Here is a 24639-nt window from a genome sequence, read left to right on the forward strand (position 1 = left end):
CTTCTGATACCGCATAACATGCAATGTTATGTTGCAGCAACGAATCGAGTCGTATTGCGTACGCGTACAGTATGACGTCACGTAAATAATAATAAATAGAATATAAACAATTAACAATATTTGATAATTAACAGTTTTTGTTAACCAAGAAACAATTAAATCTCATTAGAGCGGTTTTATTATATTATCTCTTTTAAGATAAAAACAACAAAAAACATGAAAATACGCGATAATAAATAACAAAAACATACATATTTCTAATTTGTAAAAAAATACTTTCTTATAAACAGTAAAAAACTTGGACGACAAATTTCCATATTATACTTAATAAACAAACATCGTTCTTTGTAACGTAAATTCATCGAATATGCGCGCGCATGCATAAAACATACGAAAAATGCGAGTAACGAAATCCAGCCGTGTGTAACGTTTCGTTACTCGAAACTAGATGGCGCACCCGTTACTCAGTCAGTACCGAATACATACGGTTTGCTACACCTACAGCTCTAACGAGTAGGTTGCCAAGCCAGTCAAACGTAGTTGAAAGCATGAGGTTGTTAACTGTTCAACATGAAAGGAAGAATTAAAATTTTATATTTCTCTACAAGATTAATGTGTAAATACAGCGGGTTGAAAATCATGGCAGCTATATTGTGTTGAAAACATCGCCGGTATTTTTTATTAACTTTGTGTTGATGCTCAGGTACATTTTTCTCTTTTTAATTAGTTTATGATTGCAATTACTGCTTTCGTTTCAAATTGTAATGATTACGTGACGGGAATACTGTAAATCATTATTTACTTTCATTACTACAAAGCGGCCATGTTGAAACTTAGAAAAATGGCGATGTGCCGTCAACGTCGTGTTTACTTGTTTTTCGCGATGTCTTGCATGGGTGGTCTAATTCATTATTATCAGTTTTATTTCTCGATGCTGTGCGATTTCGGTGTTTTGTCGCGAATTAAGGTAAATTGCGGTGTTATTTCGCGATATCGCGATTCGCGAAATTTCCGTGTCTCTATATATGATACAATAAAAAATGATAATATAAAACAATGCAGCAATTTATGTAGATGCACTGAGGAATTCATTGACAGAGTATGGAGCTATTCGTAGTAGGTAATCTTTGAGATGTCGTTTAAATATGGTATGTGATTGGGATGCTGTATTTAACAGGGATATCGGTAGAACATTTATTAGTTTAAGGCCCATGTAAAAAGGGTTCAATTCGTATTTTTTGTTGAATGAAAAGGAATATGATTCTTATAAATGGATCTGGTAAAGTGATTATGTATTTCATTATTCTTTACATACTTAATATTTTGAATTACATAAATGACAACCGAATATATATAAATGGCTGGAAATGTTAAGAGTTTGTTATTCAGGAAAATAGGCCTACAAGAATCTGTCTTACTAAGATTATAAATAATTTTAATAACACGTTTTTGAAGCTTAAATATCTTTAGCCAATTTAAGGAATTTCCCCAAAAAATAACACCATATCTCATTATTGAATATATGTTTGCATAATACATAGCCATTACTGCTTTATGTGAAGTTACAGTATTAATAGTTTTTATGGCAAAACAAAGAGAACTAAGTCTACGACATAGAAAAGATATATGATTATTCCAATTTAGATTCTCATCAAGATTCAGTCCCAGTAATTTTGCTGTTTTTACAGTATTAAGAATATTATTGTCAATAGTCACTTCAATATTATTTAATATATTTATTTGAGAGTTAAAATATATAATAGAAGATTTTTGAATATTTAGAATCAGTCTATTATCAGTAAACCAAGTTTGCATTTGGTTGAGGGTTATGGAAATTCTTTTTTGTAGTTCCTGTAAAGTCTGGCCTGTTACTATAATGGAGGTATCATCTGCAAACATGATAGTCTGGCCATAATCTAGAAACAAAGGTAAATCATTAATAAAAAGCAAAAACAAAAGTGGACCGAGAATTGAACCTTGGGGAACACCAATACCAATTTTCAAAATTGTTGACCTAGAAGTAGTGGTAATATTATTATAAGTCACATTAATACTAGTAATTTGTGAACGATTTGATAAGTAAGATTTTATAATATTGTTTGCAACACCTCTTATACCATATTTACTTAATTTTTCTAATAAAATATCATGGCTTACACAATCAAATGCTTTGGTTAAAACTACAAGTATGCAAGCTGTCAAGACTTTATTATCTAAATGAGAATAAATACTATTGAGTAAAGTGAACAATGCTTGTTCCGTTGACTTGCCTTTAACAAAACCATACTGATTACTGGTAATTATATTATAACAATTTAAGAATGAAAGCAACCGTTTTAATATAATCTTTTCAAGAATTTTTGAAAAATTTGGTAATAAAGCAATTGGTCTATAATTATTAATGCAGGTAGTATCACCCTTTTTATGTAGTGGAATAATTTTCGCTATTTTGAGCCTATCAGGAAATATGCCATTTTCTAAGCATTTATTAAATATATAGACAAAGGGCTTTTTAATGTGTTCTGCACATGATTTTATTACAGAAATAGGAACATCATCAAGACCAACAGAATTTTTATTTTTCATACCTCTTATTATTTGAGTAATTTCATTTTCATCTACTGGTGTTAGGTACATTGAATGCAAATGCAAATGAATATCAAGTATTCTAGGTGATATTCCTGTATTTATAATGGTTGAATTGTTTTTTATTAAAGAGGCTGCAATTTCCGTAAAATATGCATTAAACTTATTAGCAATTTGGAAACTGTCAGTGATTGTATTATTATCATCATCAATTAAAGAAATGTTATGTTTATTATTGAAACATTTCATATCATTATTAATTATTTGCCACATTGTTTTACTTTTATTGGTGGAAGATAACAGTTTATATTCAATATAAAATTTTTTAGCATCTATAACAGATTTATTAAATTGTTTTTTAAATCTTTTATAATCATCTCGAATGTATGAATTTTTTTTGCGGAGAAGCTTCTCCTTATAATGATTTAAAATTTCAAATCCAGAGGCAAGATCACTATTAATCCAAGGAGAGGACTTATTGTTAATGCTTATCCATAAATAGGGAAAGTATTGATTAAAATAAAGTAAAAATGTATTTATAAACAAGTTATATGCCTTATTGGGATTGCAAGTGTTATAGATTTCTTCCCACAATACAAGTGCAATCTCATTACAAAAAATATCTATTGTATCAAGTTTAAACAATCTTTTCAGTAAATGAGTAGTGGAATTATGATTAGATCTAAGTTCAGTGTCACTTAATTTTAATATTATATGTTGAGCCAAATGATCAGAAATAGCAGTATCAATAGTTTCTGCAAACAAAGTACTAGGGCTACATCTAATATTAGTAAGAATATTATCGATACATGTATTAATTGTATTGCCAATTCTTGTAGGGGTAAGTATCGTTCTATGTATACCATGTTGCCTAAGTAGACAAAAACATTTATTGTTTGTGTTATTTTCCTCATTACAATTTATATTGAAATCACCACATATTATCACATATTTTTGTATCCTTAGAACTTTTTTTAAAATTAAGTCAAAATAATTTAAAAACAATTCAAAATGAAATTTTATATCTTATGTATCCTAAAACCCTATGAGAGGGAATAAGAGACATACCTTTCACTGCCATCTGTATAATAATAAATACGTAGCAAATAAAATGGACATTTGTAAAAATCTTGCACAAGGACTTTTCCATAAAAAAAATTAAGTCAAAATTACTGCTAAGAAAATCACTGTAAACAAAAATACCAACACAAACTGAATTACCACTGTTGATGCAGTAACAAATAAAGTGCAACAATCACTTGGCATAAATGCAGAAACTACATAAATATAGGGTACCATGTTTACATATTTATATACTAAGAAGATGCAGAACTAACTGTGATTTGCTACTAGTGTTCAAAATTTTAAAGACAAAACGTATCTCATGAGAATCTAACAATGATGCAATACAATAGAATACAGTAGAGTAACAGAAATTGGATTAACCAGAGAAAAATTAACTGTACTGTAATTTGCACTGTTTGCCATTTACCTGTAATCCAAGAGTACACACACACACACACACACACTTGTTGAAGCACAATTACCTGTGTAAAACTTTATTGGCTTTCCTGTTTCTTCTCTTCTGAAGTCGTTCGAAATATATTTCTCTGTTGTACAGTTTCACAGAATGGTATATCTTCATTCTTAAAAATAGCTTCATAGTAAATAATTATGGAAAACTGGGGCAAGGATGGCAGAAGTCAACAAGCTCAAATGCTTGTAAAATTGTTGTGTGCAATTACATGTGTCTTATGTTTCTCAAACAACAGCTGGAACAATTCATCAAGTTTAACAATGAAACTAACAAAATCTTCACAAGGCATCATGAAAGCTCCAAAATCTCCACGATTACTTTAATATGCTCTGAAGTAACCTAACAACTGTGAACTGTCAGTGAGAATGGCATTAGCACGTGCATAGTTTTCACATAGGTACTCCACAAAAATGTCGAATGAGAGCTTTAGACATAAGATAGCCACTAATGTAAACTAACGCATTCTGCTCTGGAACATTCAGATGGCGGTAATCTTGAGCATTAACACAACAAACACTTGGTGACACTTCTTTTCTTAGCTTGCCTCCGGTTGTTCGAACAATTAAATGCTTAACAGCACGTTGTCCCGCGAGGCTATTTACGTTTTTACATTCTTCCAAGAATCAAGTCATTAAAAAAATTTGAATGGAAATTCTTGCAGACATATTTACTTTCCTACGAATCTTAGTAGTAAATCCGATTGCACAAAATCACCACAATATTATTCCAAAACAATCTGTCGCTCTTATACACTAAGCACACGAATACGTTGGAAACGCAGTTAGAACATGGCGGCCGTCCACGCGGTCGAGTTCGTGATTGGCCAGTGGAGTTCGCTTCTGATATCCCTTATTTATTCTGTGTCGGCGTATTTTCCTTTTTTCAGGCATTTAATGCTCTGTGACGTATTCGCAGCTTGAGAAAGAAGATTATTCAGCTTGTTTAATATTGTACTTAATGTGGATGTTGCAATTCCCAACCTTTTCAATAATGTCCCATTTATCTCGCACAGATAATGGAGATAATGCCTTACGTTTTTTACCGCATTTTCACCCTTTTTTCACCCTTATTTATGTATGTATTTCTTATTGAAGCACATTTGCAGCTTAATAACACGAAATTCTTTTTACCGTCAAAAGTAAATAAACGAAAAAATAACGAGTCTGGCGCATCAAAGATCACTACGTATCATTTAGTATCACAGTTGCTAAAGCTGGAACAAAATTTTCTCACTTTCTATGGAAAAATTTAGTCCAGAGTTCTATCTAGTGGTAGTCTTACGAACCTTACTCTAAAAATATTGAATTTGCTGCTATAATGTACAAACCAGGGTGTCTACAGGTCACGGAAGTCACGGAAGTCACCAAAAAGTAACTAAAATGAAGCGCTGGTCACGGAAGTACCGAAAAAGTGGCGCAATTGTTGTGGAAGTCACGGATTAATGTTTATTTACCCGTCGTATGTAACGTTTCGATACAAATCGATAGTTTGCGGGTGTAGAAATCGACATATGCGCATCAATAGTCTCGCGGAAGCAGACGTTGATATCTTCTAATCGATCAGGGTGGCCAGCGACCGGGAAAACCGGGAAAACCGGGAAAAGTCAGGGAATTCCAGGAAACCTGGAAAAGTCATGGAAAAGTCAGGGAATTTTTTTATCTGTCAGGGAAATTTTTTGTAGGTGATTCAGTCTGCGTTTATGTACTTTTATGAAAAATGTCATGTGTTTAGCGATTCAAAATCTTTTCTAAACATAAATCTTCATTCCAGATTTGAAAAGCACGTGTGTATTTATTAAATGTATCGTGATGTTCAACTAGTAACACGTCAGACTACGTCTTTGAGAGCAATCGAACTTTTCGTAATCGATTGTAATGCATGACTGTGAGATATTGAGATTGGTACCCAATGCAGTCGAAAATATCGTAATCAAATGTAAAATGCGCAACTGCGAGAAACGTGAGCGTCGCTATGCACTTATTCGTTATTGACTTCTTGGTTATGTAATACTTTGTTAATGTGATTGATATGCGAAATTGCGAATGCCGATTGAAGTGGAAAGTCGCCGCATTGTTTTTTTATCACGTAAGTATTCTCCACATTTTAATGTGTTCCTACACAGATTTTGTAGTTAGGCTGTACCCCAAAATGGCGGTTTGCTAGTTTCGTTTTTGTGTTCGGTATTTTTAAAATCAAACACTAGGCGCTTGGTATTATCATTTCTCTGACACTTCATGTTAACTGCTGTCTAACTCAGTAAGGTTTTTTGGTAAATGCTGAAAGTTTGATAGTGAATATGAAAGAAGAATCATTTACCACGTTTCCATGTCGGGTTTAAAACGTTTCGGGTATCCAATTTAGTTTGTGTACGATACCCGTTTCCATGCAATAATTAGATCCAGTTAAAAACGACTTCGATTTGCTTGATATATTTGCTTGTTATAAGGGTGGCGACATTGAAATTTATGTTGGCTCACATGAAATAAATAAAGACGTAAGTAAATAAACACAAACAGGTGATTTGTCATTCTACTACGTCCGAAATACTTTCCGTACGAAAATAGAATGGATAAGCAAAACTAACACTTCTGTTGTCCACACATTCCTACTAACACTCGTCATTTTTAAACAACACACTTTAAAGTGTTTTAAACAACTGCCGTTGGTAACAAACGCTGTGCATATTTACTTTCTATCCGTTTCCAATACGTTAACCGTTTCCATGCCATTTTTCCCTCTGCTCAATCCTTGAAACTCATAACTTTTGGAACCCGTTTCCATGGACGTTTTCGAATCGGTAAGTGTTCTTAAAACGTTTTGAACCCGACATGGAAACGTGGTAATTGATTGCAAGGAGAGTCGTGTATGATGCTGTCACCAACGTTGTAGGTTTGAACAAGTTAACCATCACTAGGGATGTGCGGGTACTCGATAATTTCAACTTCGATTCGATTCCTCAACTATTTGAACCCGGAACCGAAACTAAAATTAGGAATCGAAAAATTCTGGCAAATTTTTCAAAAGTAAAAAAATCGAAGAAAGAAATTGACGGTTACCGTTTAACTGATTGCTAGAAATAAATTTATTCGTCAATTATCATTAATGTAACTCGCAAAATTGCCGCGCACTTTCACTCAAGCAAATTTCATAACGTTTTGAAATATAGGTTAGGCCGAACATTAATTTTTTTTCAAAGATCGTGTATGATATAATTTACACGTTCAGAACCACTAACTGTTTCGGCTTGCAAAGATAAATACCTTACGAAACTGCTTGTTTATGAAATAGTTTAACAATCTACTCAAACATTTTTATTTCTGCCTACTTACGGCATATTACTCATGACCATTTCTCACGTTGCACGGTAAAAAATATTGTTGGTTTATTTGTTTTTAAAAATAAATAACACATATTAAAATGAATTTTATAACCATCAACGCACAATTTTCTGTTAACAGTTTAAATAGTTCCTTGTTCAACCATAGATACATTTACAAAGATCGCCATTCTGTGACAGTCTTCTGTTAACAGAATAACCAACATTAAAACATTCACGACATAAAAATATTTTAGCGGTGCCGGACGTGTAGACCAGTTGACATGCCGGGAAGTCTACAACTCACATAGTTTCGGTTGCCTGCAAGAATTTCCGAAGATTTCCGAAGTTTTGCGTTTTGGTATTAACGCCACTTCAGCCGCTAAATCAGAAGTTTCCAATGAAAACAAGCATGTTGTGACTAACCTAACCTAACCCTTCGATTTTTTTAAATTTCAATTTTTGAGAGAAATACGAAGTTGCACGAACGTGGTAGGGAACCGAAACTATGTGAGTTGTAGGCTACCGTGACAGGCCACCATTTATCAAAGATCGCGCGTGCCGACACAAAGGAATCGAATCACTGAATCGTAACATTCTGTCAGTATCTAAGTACTGTTTACTGTTTATGCTTTTGCCTTTTACAAAACTTAATTAAAGCTGATCATTGTTGTGTGGTTTAACTTCGTGAAGTTAATAAATTAATCATATTTACGTATTTTTTTCCGTTTTTAAGGGAACAGATCTTGTTGAAATAAACAAAGAAAAATATGTTACTTATTGGTTTTAATTTAAATAAACCTACTGGTTAGGCCATGCTGCATACGTAATGTGCAAATGTAGGTTAATTAATAAATTATACTTCTTAGTGCAGCACGCATCGCACTATCTCGGCGACTCCAGTGAGGCAGCTGACTTTACCGTTGGTAACATTTGACATCTTTAAACAGTGGTGAAGTGATTAAATAAAAAAATAAGTAATGGATGAAAATTGTGGCCAGTTCAAGCTTCCAGAAATGTATTTCTTATTCATTTTAGTTAAATACATAAAGTTCAAAATAAATGCAATTTTTTTTTAGTTAGCCCTACCAGACTAATGACTATGTAGATAAAGTTACCCAAAGAATCGAAATCGGAATCGAATTTCAACTCTTGAAGTGAGAATCGAATCGGAATCGAATCGAACTGAAAATCATGGAATCGCACAACCCTAACCATCACCAATCCTCTGATTCATTCTGTAAAAAATGCCCATGCTCGGTACAAAGAAGCAAATGAAAAGAAACAGGAAGCAGAATATGCATTATCAAAGGAAATGTTGAAGAAGAGGAAAGCTGCCGCTCTGGTAAAGGAGCTCGAGGCAAAAAAAGCTGCACTTATGTTAAATGCACAGAGGGAAGTTGAGCTAATTGAAAAAGAAATTTTGTCTTTGAATTAGTGATATGTTGTTGTTCGCAGCTACAAAAGAAAACAAGTGTGTATACATCTATGTTTCAAGTTTTTTCAGCTAGTAATTTCTTTACAATTTAGGATGGCTGTGTGGGAAACTTATGGCTAACAAACATGAGAAGTGAGATTTTGGATAGTTTTCAGTAATTATACCTGTGTCTTCAGCATTTTTATTTATTTATTAACAATACCAACTTTATTCAGATTTAGAACATTGTGCTTGTCATTTTGTTGAACATCACATCAACAGGCATGCTATCTTCAAATGTGTGATCAAATGTTTAAACTACTTACTAAACACACTTTTAAAGTGCAATTTATTTTATGTGAACTGCTGTGAAGAGTTTGAAGCCGCCAGGGTGAATAATCATATTTTTGTCAATTTTTCCATTGAGTAAATTTATTACATGTTGCTTATTACTCACATATAATTTAAAAATTTCAGTAATTCTGTCTTAGCATAGTTGCCACATGGTTATTTTTGTATCTTTGCAGAGAAATTAATGCATTTTAAGTAGCTGCATTGATAGGCCTACACTATATCGTGTAAAATTTTTGTATTTTATAGTGGTCAGGGAATTTTCTTTAAGACCTGGAAAAGTCAGGGAAAAGTCAGGGAATTTTTTTATACTGACTTGCTGGCCACCCTGTCGATAGTGCTTTCCTGTTTGCTGTTTCCTTTGTCTTCGAAACACGGATGTTTGGATTTGTACGTAGATTTGTAATGGCTGCCGACTTGTGTTGTGTAAAGTGGCGTGGATTTTACTAATTATAACGTCATGTAGTTGTAATTCTTGTGAATATAAAACCGGAAAGAAAACGTTTTCGTTTGTGTGCCAGTTAACTGAGTTTATAGTAAAAACGTTCCGTGCGTTATTTACCAGTAAATCGATGTGTGCTTTTCTAATTAATCGCCACTGCAACGTTTTAGCACGTGGTACTAAATATAGATCGGCCAAAAGGTGTTTTCTGTAATTGGTGCAAAATATTTCTTGACTTTTATGTATCATGTGCTATTTAGGAACATGGAAGAGTTTGTTGTAACAAAAAGTTACAGTTAATTATTTACTTAAGTTCTGGAAATTCTGATTGACACGTCTTCACGTGTTTATGTATATATATGTGTGAAATATAAAAGAAATGCCTGGAAAGTGCAGTTTCCAAGATCAGTGGTTCTAAATGCCTTGCGCAATAGAAGGAAATTGGACGTCTTGGCTTAGGCCTGTAGAAAAGTCACAATACAAAGCTTATTGCACTATTTGTAGAAGCGACTTTGGTATTTCCCATGGTGGTGTATACTGTGTTAAAGTTCATGAAAAGGGGAAAAAACATGTTCAGAAACTCCTGGAAATCTCTAAAGGTAAGCAAACATTACTGCAATTTTCTAAGAAAAATGATGCTCCATCTGTGTTGGCAACAGGCACTTCACCAATGAACACTGAAACACAGAATGACTGTTCTAGCGGAACAACTAATAGTGATACTAAAAGAACTGAATGTGCAGGTACTTCTGGCATAGGCCTAGGCAATTTCATTTTGAAGGATGACGTAGCAAAGGCAGAAATTGTTTGGGCTTTAAATAAAGTAGTTACTCATGGGTCTTCACGTGGCTCAGGATCAAGTTCTGAACTGTTTCCGTACATGTTCCCCGATAGTTTGATTGCAAAAAATTTCATGATGCAAAAGGACAAATTGTCCTATGTTATTACTTATGGTCTTGGACCTTATTTTCAAAGTAAACTTGTAGATGAAGTAAAAAATGCAAATTTTTTTGCTATTTCCCTAGATGAAAGTTTAAATAAAATTAGTCAGAAAGGTCAAATGGATCTGATTGTACGTTTCTGGGATGAAGATTGCAATGCAGTTGTGACCAAGTACCTGACATCAACATTTCTTCAACGAGCAACAGCAAAAGATTTGTTGGAAACTTTCACAACTACTATGGCCAATCTAGGTTTGCCCCTAAATCACATTTTGCAAGTATCTGTTGATGGGCCTAACGTGAACTTAAAGTTTTTACGTGACTTGCAAGACAGTATTGGTAACGAGCTGGATGGAAATGGAAAGCCTTTTGATACTGGAACATGCCCTTTACATGTTGTGCAAGGGGCTTATAAAACAGCACACACTACAGTAGGATGGAAAATACATGAATTTTTGCGATCTGTGTACTATCTGTTCAGGGATTTTCCGGTTAGAAGAGCTGAATACACTCTGAAGACTGCTTCTGAAGTTTTCCCACTCAAGTTCTGCCAAGTTAAATGGGTTGAAAATTCAAGAGTACTTCAAAGAGCCATTGAGATGTTTCCATCACTTGTGAAATATGTCAGTGCAGTAGAGAAAAATCCCCCGAATTCTCAGTGTTATGTAAGAGTGAAAGAAGCCTTGAAAGATAAGCTATTGTTTGCAAAGTTGGAATTTCTTCTATCAGTTTCATTGCAGCTAGAGCCTTTTCTAACGAAATTCCAGTCCAATGATGCTTTATTTCCGCTGCTCTATCAAGATACGTTGTCTCTCTTGATAGGCATTGGCACTTGCATCTTGAAGAAAAATGTGGTAGAAGACATCAAATCGGGTGTTCAGCTGACAAATGTTGATGTATACAATTCAGATGTCTTGAAAGCTGTGAGCAATATAGATATAGGATTTGGTGCCAAAGCAGCATGCAAAGACCTTAAAGAGGTTGTAGTGTTGTTGTTTAGAAATGAATGCAGGTGTTACTTACAACATATATTTTCAAAGTTTACTGTGAAGTCTCCACTCAAATGTAAAATTGTTAAAGGAGCATCCTGTTTATCGCCTGAAGTCATCAGAAGTAGTCTATTAAGAAACTCACGCATTACCACTGCATTAGACATTTTTGTGTCAAATGGACACATGGCTCCACATGTAGCAGACTGCATCAAACGAGATTACTTGATTGTTTGTGACAATGCAGCTGTTAAAGATGCTATAGAGACATATGATTGGAGGTCTCAAAAATTGGATGCCCTTGTTTTGGAATTAATTTCTATGGCGAAGGTGGACAATGCTGCCCTGATTCAGTTTTGCAAGAAGATTTTAGTTATGTTTCATGGCAATGCTGCAGTTGAGAGGGGGTTTTCAGTGAACAGAGAATGTCTGGTAGAAAACTTGTCGGAAGCCTCTTTGATAGCACAGAGATGTGTGTATGATTCTGTTCATTCAGAAGGTGGAGTTAAAAATGTCCAAATCACTAAAAAAATGATCCATTCTGTAAGGAATGCATCTGCCAGGAGACAGGAAGCACTCAGGATGAAAAACATGAAGAAAGATGAGGAAGTAGAATCAAAGAGGAAAGCCAAGTCAGAACTGAAGGAACTGCAAGCTACAAAACGCAGGATGTTAGAAATGCATAAGGAGGAAATGACCAGCATGGAGGATAGGATAACATTTTTGAAAAAGCAGGCTTAAAATTATGAATTATGTTTTTATCCATATCCACAGTGCAGAAACACATAGGCCTACAAATTTAAATATTAACTGTCAGTGTTTTTTGGCCAGTGTTGAAATTGTGGTCTTGTATAACAACTGCTAACACCCGGGACTATTAAAAGGTAAGCACATAAAACTGTGTAATATTTTTTAGTATATTTTGTTGCTTTTTCGTTATTTTCAATAGTGTATGTTATTACATAGTCAATAAGTTGCATTAAAAATATTCCTTTTTTCTGTGTGGTATAATGTGAAACGTTTCTGAAAACTTTTTACCTAAAAATGAAACGTGTAATTCGAAGTATCAACTTTTCTTGAAAAGGTCACCAAAAGGTCACCAAAAAGTCACCAAATTAATTTTTCTGTTGCCTGTAGACACCCTGACATACATATTTGTGTGGCGGTAATTTATGTTTAATTTTGATAACATTAAATGTACACGCGTTCGCCCATTCTTTAACTATGCAGGGAAAACTATTTTTTATTTTCACCAAACTTATCACCATTTTTGGCTATACGTAGCCTACCGAGACCACTCGAATACGACTTGTTTATAATATGAACAGTGGACAATCGAGTAGCGTATTGCGGAGAAAAACTTCAATGTGATCCAGAATAGACGTTTTGTGAAAAAACTTGTAATTAGGTATATGAAAATGTTTGAGATAAATGTGCATTATGTTGGCAAAATTTTTTCGTGGTACACGGGAAAACGTATCAACATTGACAAACGTTGTGCGCTATATCCAATAAAGGATTTCGGTGTTTTGTGGTTTTATAAACAAAAGCCCATACATGACTAGGTTACTCGCAAAAAAGCCTTTAAAACTTAAATATTTCCCATCATTAATTTCTGTAGTCAATTAAATTCAAAAATTATATATTTTTTAATAAAATACCTTTATGCATTAAGGCGATTGGTGTATGGAAAATATTACGACAAAACTAATTTAACTGTACATATTTATTTTTCATGCTTCTTTTTAAGACATAATATACCTAGGATCTTTTTTAATAAACTTTTTTTACTGAGTTATGTCATTTTAAATGCATTTATTTTTATTCCAAGCCAGAATTATTTAGAAAACCCATAATTATGTTAAACTTAAGTATAGTTCAAGAAACGAGTGTACGAATAGGTTTATGCTCCTATAAAAGTAAGAAAAATTTTTTTTCATAGTCAAAATTACAGTTTAATATTGACAATTTCCATTCATCTTTGCTGGACTACTTCAGGAGCGATTTAAAGAATATATTTAAATGAAAATGAAAACATAATTGGCAGAACACTATTGAGTTATGTATATATTTTCATATCCTTTTGTTTTTGATACGATCCAACTCAAAACACGCCATCTGGAGTGACAGTTCTAGTGCTGCGTGTAAAACTCTCGCCGCCGGGAAGAATGTCCCCGCGACGTGGCGCTGAGGGCGGCGCTTGTCGGAACCAGGTGGTCCGATGGAGCTCCCGCCGGCTAGCGCTGCCTGCGGGAGGGGAGGGGGAAGAATGGGGTGTAGAGGGAGAACGAGAGAGGAGGCCGAAGAAACGAAGGGTCTGTCAAGGTCGCGCTTCATACTGGAGTCTATCTACGCTTAAGCAAGGAAACTGTCTCTGTACAGAAAGTTCGTATAGCGAAATTCTTTTTAGCGGTTATGTTTTGACTTGAAGTTGAATACTGACACAGTGATTATTCTTTGTGGTGGTTGTTTACACATATGAATAAATTTTGACCCTCCAGATTAATATGTTCTGACAGCATAGAACATCAGTTTTGTATTCCGGTTAGTTAGGGTATGCTATATGCACACTAGAATGACAGATCTAAATTTAACCAAAAAAATAGATTTTATATGTATTAAAATTTATTTAGAACATCAAATCAACACTAGGCTATTCCAGTTATATGAAATAAAAAAAATTTGAAATGTTAGCTAGCGATGCCAGAATGTCGGGCACACTAATTACAAATGTCCTTTTGTAATATTACATTGCACAGAAGACTGAAACCTTACTATTTCAAATGTTTGTTTACAGTTTTATTATTCTGTGCTACGTTATTTAAATTTATATGTTTAATTTATTTTGGGTTTTGAACTATATTTCTGACATTGTTACAGACGTTTGGGCTTTTCTCTATGTAATTATTAAGTAATTGCGGCTTTTGGAATTACATTTTTCACGGCCAGAAATTGCCCGAGGTTTCGGCGGAACTTTCAAAAAGTGCCTCGAGCCTATTGTTGTAAAAGTTAGGCTACTAAAAAGAAGCTTGGTTTTGGCCGTTTTGGTGAGTGCAGCTCCGCGTCAGGACGTTCCTGACGCGGGCCTACCATAAGTTATGTTATGTGTGCGTTATTAATAGGTAGTATGTATAAAAAGGTTATCATCAGACTGCTGATGGTATGTTAAGTTGCGAACGGGAATACGCGATTTTAAAGTTATTAACATCAGAAGATATCATTAGTCCAGGTATGGCCATTTTGTTATTACTCTATCACTAACGCTGTACTGACGCCCTGCAACTTTTTAACATTGCCGATTGATATTATGACTTTGTTGATGTTGCTGGGATAAACTAAAACCAGCCGCTATTAAATATTATATTTACTAAATTAATTAGCCTCTCAGTATTATTAATGGCATGATCATTTGAACATACAATGCACAAATATCTTAGTGGTCTTGAGTCCATAGGTCTTATGTTTAATCGGACAATTGATTTAATTTATGAGTTTGTGAATTTTTCGAACCGTAAATCCATTGTTGAACTTTACGTGAAACATTGACATTTGCGAAGTCGTGCCCATGTACCTGGCAACGATAGTTAAAAAAAATCGGAGTGATATTTTGGTAAAATTCAATTACTGTATTGAGGGATACATGGTATTTGTTTATTCGTGTGTAAGTAATAAATCAGTCTTAAAATCAGTTAATTATTTTGTTTTCCTCTTTCGTATTCTAATTGAGATAAATATCAGATAAGCATGTGTTACTTGTATCACGACATCTAGGTATTATTTATCAGTAATTAATATTTTATTTTATTTTTTGTTAACTAATGTGCATAGGGCAGTGCACTAGACATCACTACCTGTGTGTAGTGTTGCGTTACACTTTTTAACGCATTAGAGTTCACATAAAATGATAAATCCAAAATTTCGTTTGAAAGTATAAATATCAGCGATCAATTTAATTAATGTCCAGTATAACTCAGTCAGTAAAACACTCGAAAATATGTATAGGACCTGTTAACCTAAATGTTTGTTAACAGTTAAACTGATCCAAGATGTGTTAGAGTGTTTTTTTTTTTCTCCGTATATTAGAGGTATGGGACATCAAAATACGCATCTGTTTCCCATTGACTTTAAATACAGAATTATAAACTACATATTGTGAAAACATTCTGCAGCAGTTTTTGCTGAACGGAAAAACACGGATGAGAAGACAGATGAAATGTGTTTGGTAAGTGATTTTTCGTCAAATGAAATGGAACAGAATGAAAGTACAGAAATACTTTTGTGCAAGGAAACACATTTTACAAAGACATTTCAAGAGAAATCACCTTTTGAAATAGATCTTGCTGACATGGAAGTAATAGACTATGAAGCAGTGCGGGGACTGCTTAGCGTTCCTTCCCCTCCTTTCCCCTCCCCTCTCCTCCTTTCCCCTTCCTCTCCAACTTCCCCTTCCTACCCCCCCTCTTTCTCCCTTCCCCGCCGCGCCACCAGCGCACTCTGCCGTGTATTGTTCCCGGCCTATATAACCTCGGCACCCCGGGCTATTTCCCGCAGTCTTCCGGTCGTTTGACACGAGGACTGTCACTTGGGGTTGGCGTCGCGTTGGTATGTACTCGGCTGTGAAACTTAACGTCTGTAATTGTCAGTAATTAGCATGATTTCTTGTTCTTGCTTGCGCGTCGTGGCCGCACTTTCACTTATTCTTTTTTGCCATGTTTAGTAATGTTTGTAATTTCTCTTGGACCCTTCAGGTCAGTGCTTAATTGGATTCTTTGCCTTAGTTTCTTTTGCTCACCCGAGTACTACCGGTAGCTTATGTAACAGTGTTTTTCTGCGGCTGTATATGGGCATGCCATGATGGCTTTGGACACTTCTTGTCAAGCCGCGTCGTAACGGTAATCGTAATTGTATGTAATTTTTAAACTCTTTCTTTCTTTCTTGTTGTTGCTAGCGGCCCATATAATTGTGCTACGTTAAACGCGTCGTCAGCTTGCCCCATTTATTGCACCATTGTTTTAACCTGTATTCCCACGGGAATCGAAATGTTATATGCATCTTATATGCATTGTATGCATTGTGATTAATAAATTAATAAATTGGACTGTTTGTTAATTGGTATATGGACTTTGCCTTTTTGTAGCATAGCGAATTTCTGCCGTCGGTCGTACTGGAACGACCTTTTGTTTGTGTTGATGTCCCGTTTCAGCTGTAGGTGCGAGTACAACTTAGATTTAGAGGCCAGGCCCCTTTCAAGTGACGAAATTTCGCTTGATGGGCTGAAATATGTTTCTGGCTATATAGCTCACCATTTCAGAAATAAATATCCTGACCTTGGCACTAAGGATTTCAATTCGGAGAACAATAGCTGGATACATGTACAATCAAAGGGTAACTTAAAATGTCCCACTAATGAATTTTTTTAATTAATAAAGATCACTGAAATGTGTTTTGATAATGTTCATGGCAACAATTTGTGCAAAAAAGAGTGGATTTTTGAATCACTGACTAAAATTATTTGCGGAACTACTGAAAATAAATATCCAGAAGAAGTTATATACTGTTTTGTCAGGACAAGAACGTATATGCGTATCAAGTATTTGAACATGAAAACTTTAAGGAACAAGACCAAAAACGCAAAGAAAGAAATAAGATGAGGAAAAATACCCTCTAAGATTTTTCAGTGTGATAGTGTCCACTTTCCTTCACCATAATATGTATGTTCATAATTTATTTACAATGTTTTTTAACTACTATATTTAAGTAAAGCATTTATTGTGAATATCGCAGCAATTATGTAGGGCTTAAGGTATTTATTGTATTCCAAATATTGAGTATGTCATTTTAATTGCCTTTATTAAAAATAATATAAATGTTAACAATGTAACAAAATTGCGATATTTTTGTATTGCTATTGCAATTTCGTTTCTTGTAAACATTATTTTAGACATTTTCATATTGAAATTAAATTTGCTATAGGTTTGTTTGTATTTTAATTTTACAGTTATAAGATTGTTTATATGTTGTTTACTGTTTACAAACATTTGAAAAATATTTCCTTAACCATATTTCCATTTCCATGGTAGTAGTCTTGTTAGCTTTTCGGGTTACTCTTCTACATGGATGATAAGATGGTGCGACATCTAAAACATATCACACCACCTTTACATAACTATTAAGCTAAGAGGTGTTTTCTTTACATAATATTAAAGCACAATGTTTCCTTGTGGCGTAGGTGATTTAGAATTTCCATTTATCTAGAAAAATGCGCTTTGAGAATGTTATTTAACACACAGTGTTTCGGAAGGTTTTTGAAGAAAAAAATTGACTACGCGTTTTATTTTTTTGCAGCTGAATTCGGGCACGTGCATTAAATATAATTAATCGGTAGGAAGCGCAATGGTTTAAAGTATTGATGTTGAAGATTTGAAAAGATTTATTGAAATAGTGTGAGAGAATGAGCGAGTTGAGTGAGAAGATGTGCGGGAGTGGCAGAGGTTAGCTCTCAGCCACATGACGTCGTGCGCAGTTGCGGACAAAAAAATAATCCATTCCGCCTCCCCATGGCGAAGGATGATTGAAAGAGAAACCTGCTAAACCTTCCCCTCCTCCGGGCACGATAGAACCGTATCGGCTGTGTGTTAGAGGGAGAGCGAGATACAACCTTCGAGGTTCTGTTACTTTCTCATAGATGGCAGGCCGCAGAGCGACCGCCAGCAACACCCTTCCCGTCTGAAGGCCATCTCGCCACTGACGAGCTGGAACTAAGCTCCTGACCTCCCTACATAGTAACGGTCACCCACATAGGCATTTAGACTCTTTAGTGATCATATGATACAAAATTCATTGTTTTCGGACCTGTGACCGTTTTTTACCGTGCAGCAATCGCCTTAAGCATAAACTACAATAATTATTATTGACGATAACGATAACCTCTAAAATGAACAAAATAATATACATTAATTAATATCGTAGAACTCCTATATGATCCATATAACTGTTCTGCAGTTCACTCATTTAGTCATTGACCATTAATAAAAAAAGCCATTGTCAAGATTTGCTCAAGCAAAACCATACAAAGGCTGAACTGCTCGATTTATACAGTGCTTAGCAACTGTAGTTTTGTCTCTATATCATTTAGCTTACAGCACAGGATGTGTGCTGTTGCATAAGAAGAACCTTCAAGAAAAGTTATTAGCTCTTCAATTGACTTGCAGTATTCTGAAACAAATTTAGCCTCAACTTTGATTTGTAGCAGTTCTGCAGAGCTCCTCTCCTTTAGCCAAGTAATACCGCTGTTGTCATAGTCTGGTAAACTATCAGATGATGCAAAGAACTCAATGATGTCAAATAACTGCAAATGTAAACTACTGAACAGAACCACGAATTCCACCTCGTTAAAACTGGCTCAGGGAACACCTTTACTTTTCCACAGGACATTCCATACTTTAAAGGATACAAATATATTTACCTTCAAACTCTCTCTTAATGTCATTTTCAATTTTTTCACCTAATTTGGGGATATATGTTCTACGAAGGGAACTAGCGGAATGAATATCCCCACCTCCCTTAACATTTTCGTTTATCCAGTCACAAAATTTACTGTCATCTAACTTTTCAAGTGGTATGTTCGCCGAAATAAATGCTTCTGTGGTTTCCAAAATGAAATTTTAAGGCGTTTGTTGCTGGTACCGGGACTACCTAACCTTACTTTAATGTGAGTTTGCCTTGCACATGTTTGACAACAGTGTCACGTCTTTCATAAATAATTGTTTATGAACGTAAACACTAATTTGACGTATCGATTTTATTCCGTGCAGTAAATAGTGGATTGAACACTAAATTGAAAAGTGTTACAAATGCGCAAATGTATGGTTAATATTCCAATATCCGTGTCTTTTGGAATCAAACGTTCCACTGCAATTTAAAAATTTTAATTAATTTTATTTTACTTGGGTATCTGTTTTTAACACTTTGAGTGCTATGGACGTAATTTTACGTCCATCGATTGCTTTTGAGAAATGCGACGGACGTACTGGTACGTCCATGATCTAAAAATACTTTCCTTTGGCTAGTCGTAATATTACGTCCGCCGTTTTACCAGTAAAAGTTCCTTTGTTCATTTTAGTTTTGAATTCCATCGCTAGATCGCATATGAATCGAAAATGTGGGCCGATAGAATCAATTGTTTTGCTTCGGCCAACATGACAGTTCATTCTACGAATGCTAGGTGGCAGTGTAGTTCCCAACTGCGTGACGTTGATGAAATAAACACATTTGTTACTGCTTTGCGTACTATACATACTGGCTTACACATACACGATAGTTTAGTGCTGTACACAAATAAACGGTACAGTTTTCTGATAGTAGGCTCATATGTTTGTAAGGATTGTTTTTGATATGAGAGAAGGAAAAATTAAAAACTTTTTTTTTAAATTTTGAATATTATTATCTAAGTACGTTTTATTTTTTCATTTTTATTTATTATTTTGAATGGAGCATATTTTGTATTTATAAGCACTAACATGTATATGTTGGAATTATTTTGGGGGCTTTCCCTGTTTCTCTACCTGTAATCTGTGGGTTTGACAAGTCCAAAGGGGCTTCCCTATCTTCAGTGTTCCCAAAGATAGTAGGTGTTACATTTATTAGGGATTTCTGTGTGTGAATAAATAAATATTGTGGTAAATAAACATAAATAAGATACCAAAAATGTCAAGTGATACAAGTGAAAGTAACTCGCGAAATGAATGTGATGATAGTGATCTGGACCCAGAATTTTTTTTATCTTCATATTATACAGACTCAGGTAGGATATATTTATGTATTGGTTTTTATGTATCGGCCTGATAGGGTTTTCAATTGACTGCGCAGATGTGCAATCAATGTATATAGAAAACTAAAAAGAATAGTAATGAAAATAATAATAAGTATAATGCATGGTTTAAAAAATTTTATGTATGTATATGTATAAGTTTTCCTAATTTCAACAGTAAAAAAATATGAACATTGCTGCGCTATGGTTTAGTAGAAATCATAACTATAATATAGAATCTTACATTTCTTGGTACAGACGCAATATTTGTTGCACATGCATATTTTGCTTGTGATTTCGCATGAAGTCCTATAGTAATTGAAATTCATCATAAGGAAATTTTTCTTTTTTACATGGAAATCCTAATTCACTTTACTATTTTCCACAGACAGTGATGAAGAAAACGATTCTGAAAGTGAACCTGAGAGTATTAGAAGTGGTTCAGTACCAGGTGTTGGGACAAGAAACAGAGGGCAAAGCAGAGGACGAAGCAGAGGTAGAACAGGCAGGCGGAGACCTTGTAGCAGAGGTACAAGAGGCAGCAAAGTACGAAGCAGAAGTAGATAAAACAGAAAATTACGAACAGATTCGCAAGATGGATGGATGGAAATAGATAGGATGCCTTCCATAAATGTGTATTCAGGGGAAACTGGAGTTATGCCAGAATCAGATTTGGATGAACACAGTGCACCACTAGATTTTTTTTCTCATTTTATAAATACAGATATTATCAAGCATATGAAAGAACAAACAAATTTGTATGCTCGCCAAAAAATAAACAAGAAAAAACATCTCAACCGAATCTCACCCAAAAGTAGATTAGCGAGTTGGAAGCCTGTATCTCTAGGAGAAGAAAAGAAGGTTCTTGCTATAATTATTCACATCAGCATTTCTGAATGCCCTGATATGAAAGACCACTGGAGCACTACACCAGTGGTTTCCTGCAACTTTTGCCCTAATTTGATGTCAAGGGATAGATTTTTATCACTGTTAGCAAATTTTCATTTGAATGACAATGAGCACATGCAACAGAAAGGCGAACCTGGGTTTGATCCTTTGCACAAAGTGCGCCCACTCCTTGAACTATTGCGTCAGAAATGTAGAACATCATTTCAAGTTGCAGAAGACATTACAATAGATGAAGGAATGTGTGCCTACAGAGGCAGACTGTACTTCAAACAATACATGCCACAAAAACCCAGTCGTTATGGGATAAAGGTGTACATGCTATCCGACTCAAAGACAGGGTATGTTTGGAACTACGATGTGTTTTGTGGCCAAGACAATGTAGTTACCGATGTTGTCATGCGACTACTGGATGACTTGGCAGGAAAAGGTCACACTCTATTTACTGACCGGTATTACACAAGCCCTTCCCTAGCTGTGCAGCTAGAAAAAGTGCAGACAGGACTGGTCGGAACTGTTCAAAAAAAACCGGCTTGGTATGCCTCATGCACTTCGTACTCCAACTTTACAAAGAGGGAAGCAAATTTTTCGTAGGAAAGGAAACTTGATGGTGCTTTGTTGGAAGGATAAAAGGGATGTGTACATGCTCACCACACGACATGAGGCTAAGATGATAACATATAATGACAGGAGGGGAAATGAGAAAATAAAACCTGCTGCTGTTGTCAGTTACAATGCTAAGAAGTTTGGTGTTGACCTTTCAGATCAGCGCATGTCATATGGAGCTTTCAACCACAGATCTGTGAAATGGTGGAGGAAGTTGGCATTTCACATGATCCTTATTGGGGTATCTAATGCGTGTATTATGTACAACCAGGTAAAACCAAGAAAATTATCAATTACATCTTTTATGAAGCAGATTGCCAGTGACTTGGCTGTGTTTGAAGAGGACCCACAAGATGAGCCAAGTCGTTCTGGAGCTAGTTTGGATAGACTCACAGGGAAACATTTTCTGGAGAAAATTCCAGTTCAAGAAGGACAGAAAAAGAAACAAAAGAAGTGTAGAGTATGCGCAGAAACAGGTAGATCAAGGCCTGGCACAGCAATTCGCAAGGACACAACATGGCAGTGTAGTGTTCTCTGTACCATTCAAGAAAAAACTATACATCATAATGTATTAATATAATACAATTCTGTAGGTGACTAAAGAAATATTTTGAAGTGGATAGCAGCGAAATTCAATATACACATTGTGAATACAGTGAAAATTATTACTGTAATTTATTTTTTATATTTTCTAAAAAAGGTTCTATTCAGACATGTCTCTAAAAATTAATTATTCAATATGTGTACCCATATATATTTTGTTTTGTTGAAGAAGTTACAAACTTTCAAAAAATGTTTAGTGCCCAATTATTACTAAAATAATTTTTTATCAAAAAATTATAAAAAAGGCTTAAAATGGCCAGTTTTTCTAGAAGGGAATGCATCATTAAGCCCAGCACTCAAAGTGTTAAACATTCAATCTCGTTATTTACGTAATGTTTTTGGTAGTTTAGAACACGTTCTCACTGGAGCATTGTTAGCAACACAATTGTCAAGCAGTCTGGCTATATACAGATTCGCTGGCCATAATCTTGACTGAAGCCATCAGCCATGATGGCTGCCGTATTTACATTTTAATTGCCGAAACAACATATTATTTTTATGTTCTTAGGATGCCCAATGTTGTATTATTTACTTAACATAAATTATTGGCAAGTTTGCATACTTTGTTTGACGGCTGACGTTGTTTACCACAATATTCGCATAATTTCGTGAAAATTCGCGTAAAAATCATTATACCATTTTTCCCGTCTCTAGTTATGATCATGAATTAGTTAAAACAAAAGTGTCAAAAAACATTTCGCCCCTTAAGGTAGGAGGCTCCTGCAATTGGTTATTTTTCTTGTATGAAGGGTGACAAGATAAACAGAAATTAAATATTTATTCAAGTAGAAACAAATAATAAATTAATAAATAAATTTGTAGTTTACCTAAACGTGCAACATGCAACAAGATGCATGTATCAACTAGATTGTGAACAAGGCAATATTCCTTACCATACTCAAAACAAAATTTAAACATATGAATAATGGTCCATTAAACATTGAGGTATACATGTATACGTTAAGTAGGCATAATGTATTTAAGAATGTGCCATGGTGGAACCGATGATGGGCTGAGTAGCGAAGTTGCAAAACAAAGATACGAGTAAACTACATTTTGAGCATGGCGAACCAAAAGGAATTCAAATATGAGGAGTTATGAAACAAGTTACATACTAAGCCATTTAACATACAACTCCAAAGAAATATACTTACACGCCCATGAACAATTCTGACACTGACACTAAGTATCTCTTCAAGAGAACTAAACGAACAAGAAGGATTTTAAAAATGACATGACCTTATACAAACTAGAAAACGTATACTTTCCTGAAAGTACATCTACAGGTGAAGGAGTGGGGGAAAGATACTACCAAAAGAAAGAGGGGAGCTGGGTAGCAAGGGAAGGGAGGAGAGGGGAGGCAATGCTCAGAGCTAACTGACAGAGAAAATCAAAGCTAGCTAAAGCACGAAAAATACCGTATTTAATCGCATAATGTCCGCAACTTTCTTTTTATATACTTGAAATGGAATTTTTTAAAATCCGCATAAAGTCCGCACCAGACAAAGCAACCTTGGCCACCCCTGAAAGGCACAGTAATGGGATGGAAAATTACAGACGCTGTCAACAATGCTTTGACCTTGAGTTGTTCATTTCTCCGGAGCGGTCGCTGAGAGGGTTTGTAGCGTGGTAAAACCGTCTGGACACAGAAACTCGCACTCCACTGCGCAGCTGCCTGCGGCGTCACGCGAGTTGCAAGGGGATGGGCTATATATAGCACAAGCCAGTACACATCAACTCACACTACGTCACAAAGTAGGGGAGGTAGCGGAGAAGTGGTTGGGGGTACATGCGCATGGTTTTTTTATACACACAGTGGGCAAGGGACAGGGAGGGAGGCTCGCCGGCACCGGCTAATGCAGACATTAGACATCTGCCCCGTGCCGTCAGTGGCCATCTCAATGAAAAATTAAAAAAAATATCTTTTCACGCAAAGCGTTTATTTTGTGTAGGCTGGCTGTGGCTTCTGAACGTAAGAGAGCACATGCGAGTGAGAGAAGAAAAAAAAAGTAATGGCGTCTTCCACTAATCGCCGGCACCCAATTATCTTGACACGTCACATTTCTCATGTCCGCTGCGGAGGGTCGCCAGTCACCAGCGCTCTGTTTGTAAACTAATTATGAGAGAACACTTTTT

The 24639-nt window shown here is 35.2% G+C and overlaps 1 protein-coding gene across 6 annotated transcripts in view; it reads left to right on the top strand.

The window, feature by feature from the left end:
• The window catches only part of LOC134541497 (dnaJ homolog subfamily C member 17-like), a 210725-nt gene that overhangs the window by 73596 nt on the left and 112490 nt on the right, over positions 1 to 24639 (top strand). The window contains exon 1 of one of the 6 annotated variants that reach the window (XR_010076645.1): positions 784 to 12463. The exons of the other annotated variants lie outside the window; for them this stretch is intronic. The gene's annotated coding sequence lies outside the window, so the exon portion shown is untranslated. Of the gene's footprint in view, positions 1 to 783; positions 12464 to 24639 lie in introns of those variants that run through there. 6 annotated transcript variants of the gene reach the window in all.

Source organism: Bacillus rossius, assembly GCF_032445375.1.
Source record: "Bacillus rossius redtenbacheri isolate Brsri chromosome 4 unlocalized genomic scaffold, Brsri_v3 Brsri_v3_scf4_1, whole genome shotgun sequence".
In the NCBI taxonomy this organism is placed as follows: domain Eukaryota; kingdom Metazoa; phylum Arthropoda; class Insecta; order Phasmatodea; family Bacillidae; genus Bacillus; species Bacillus rossius.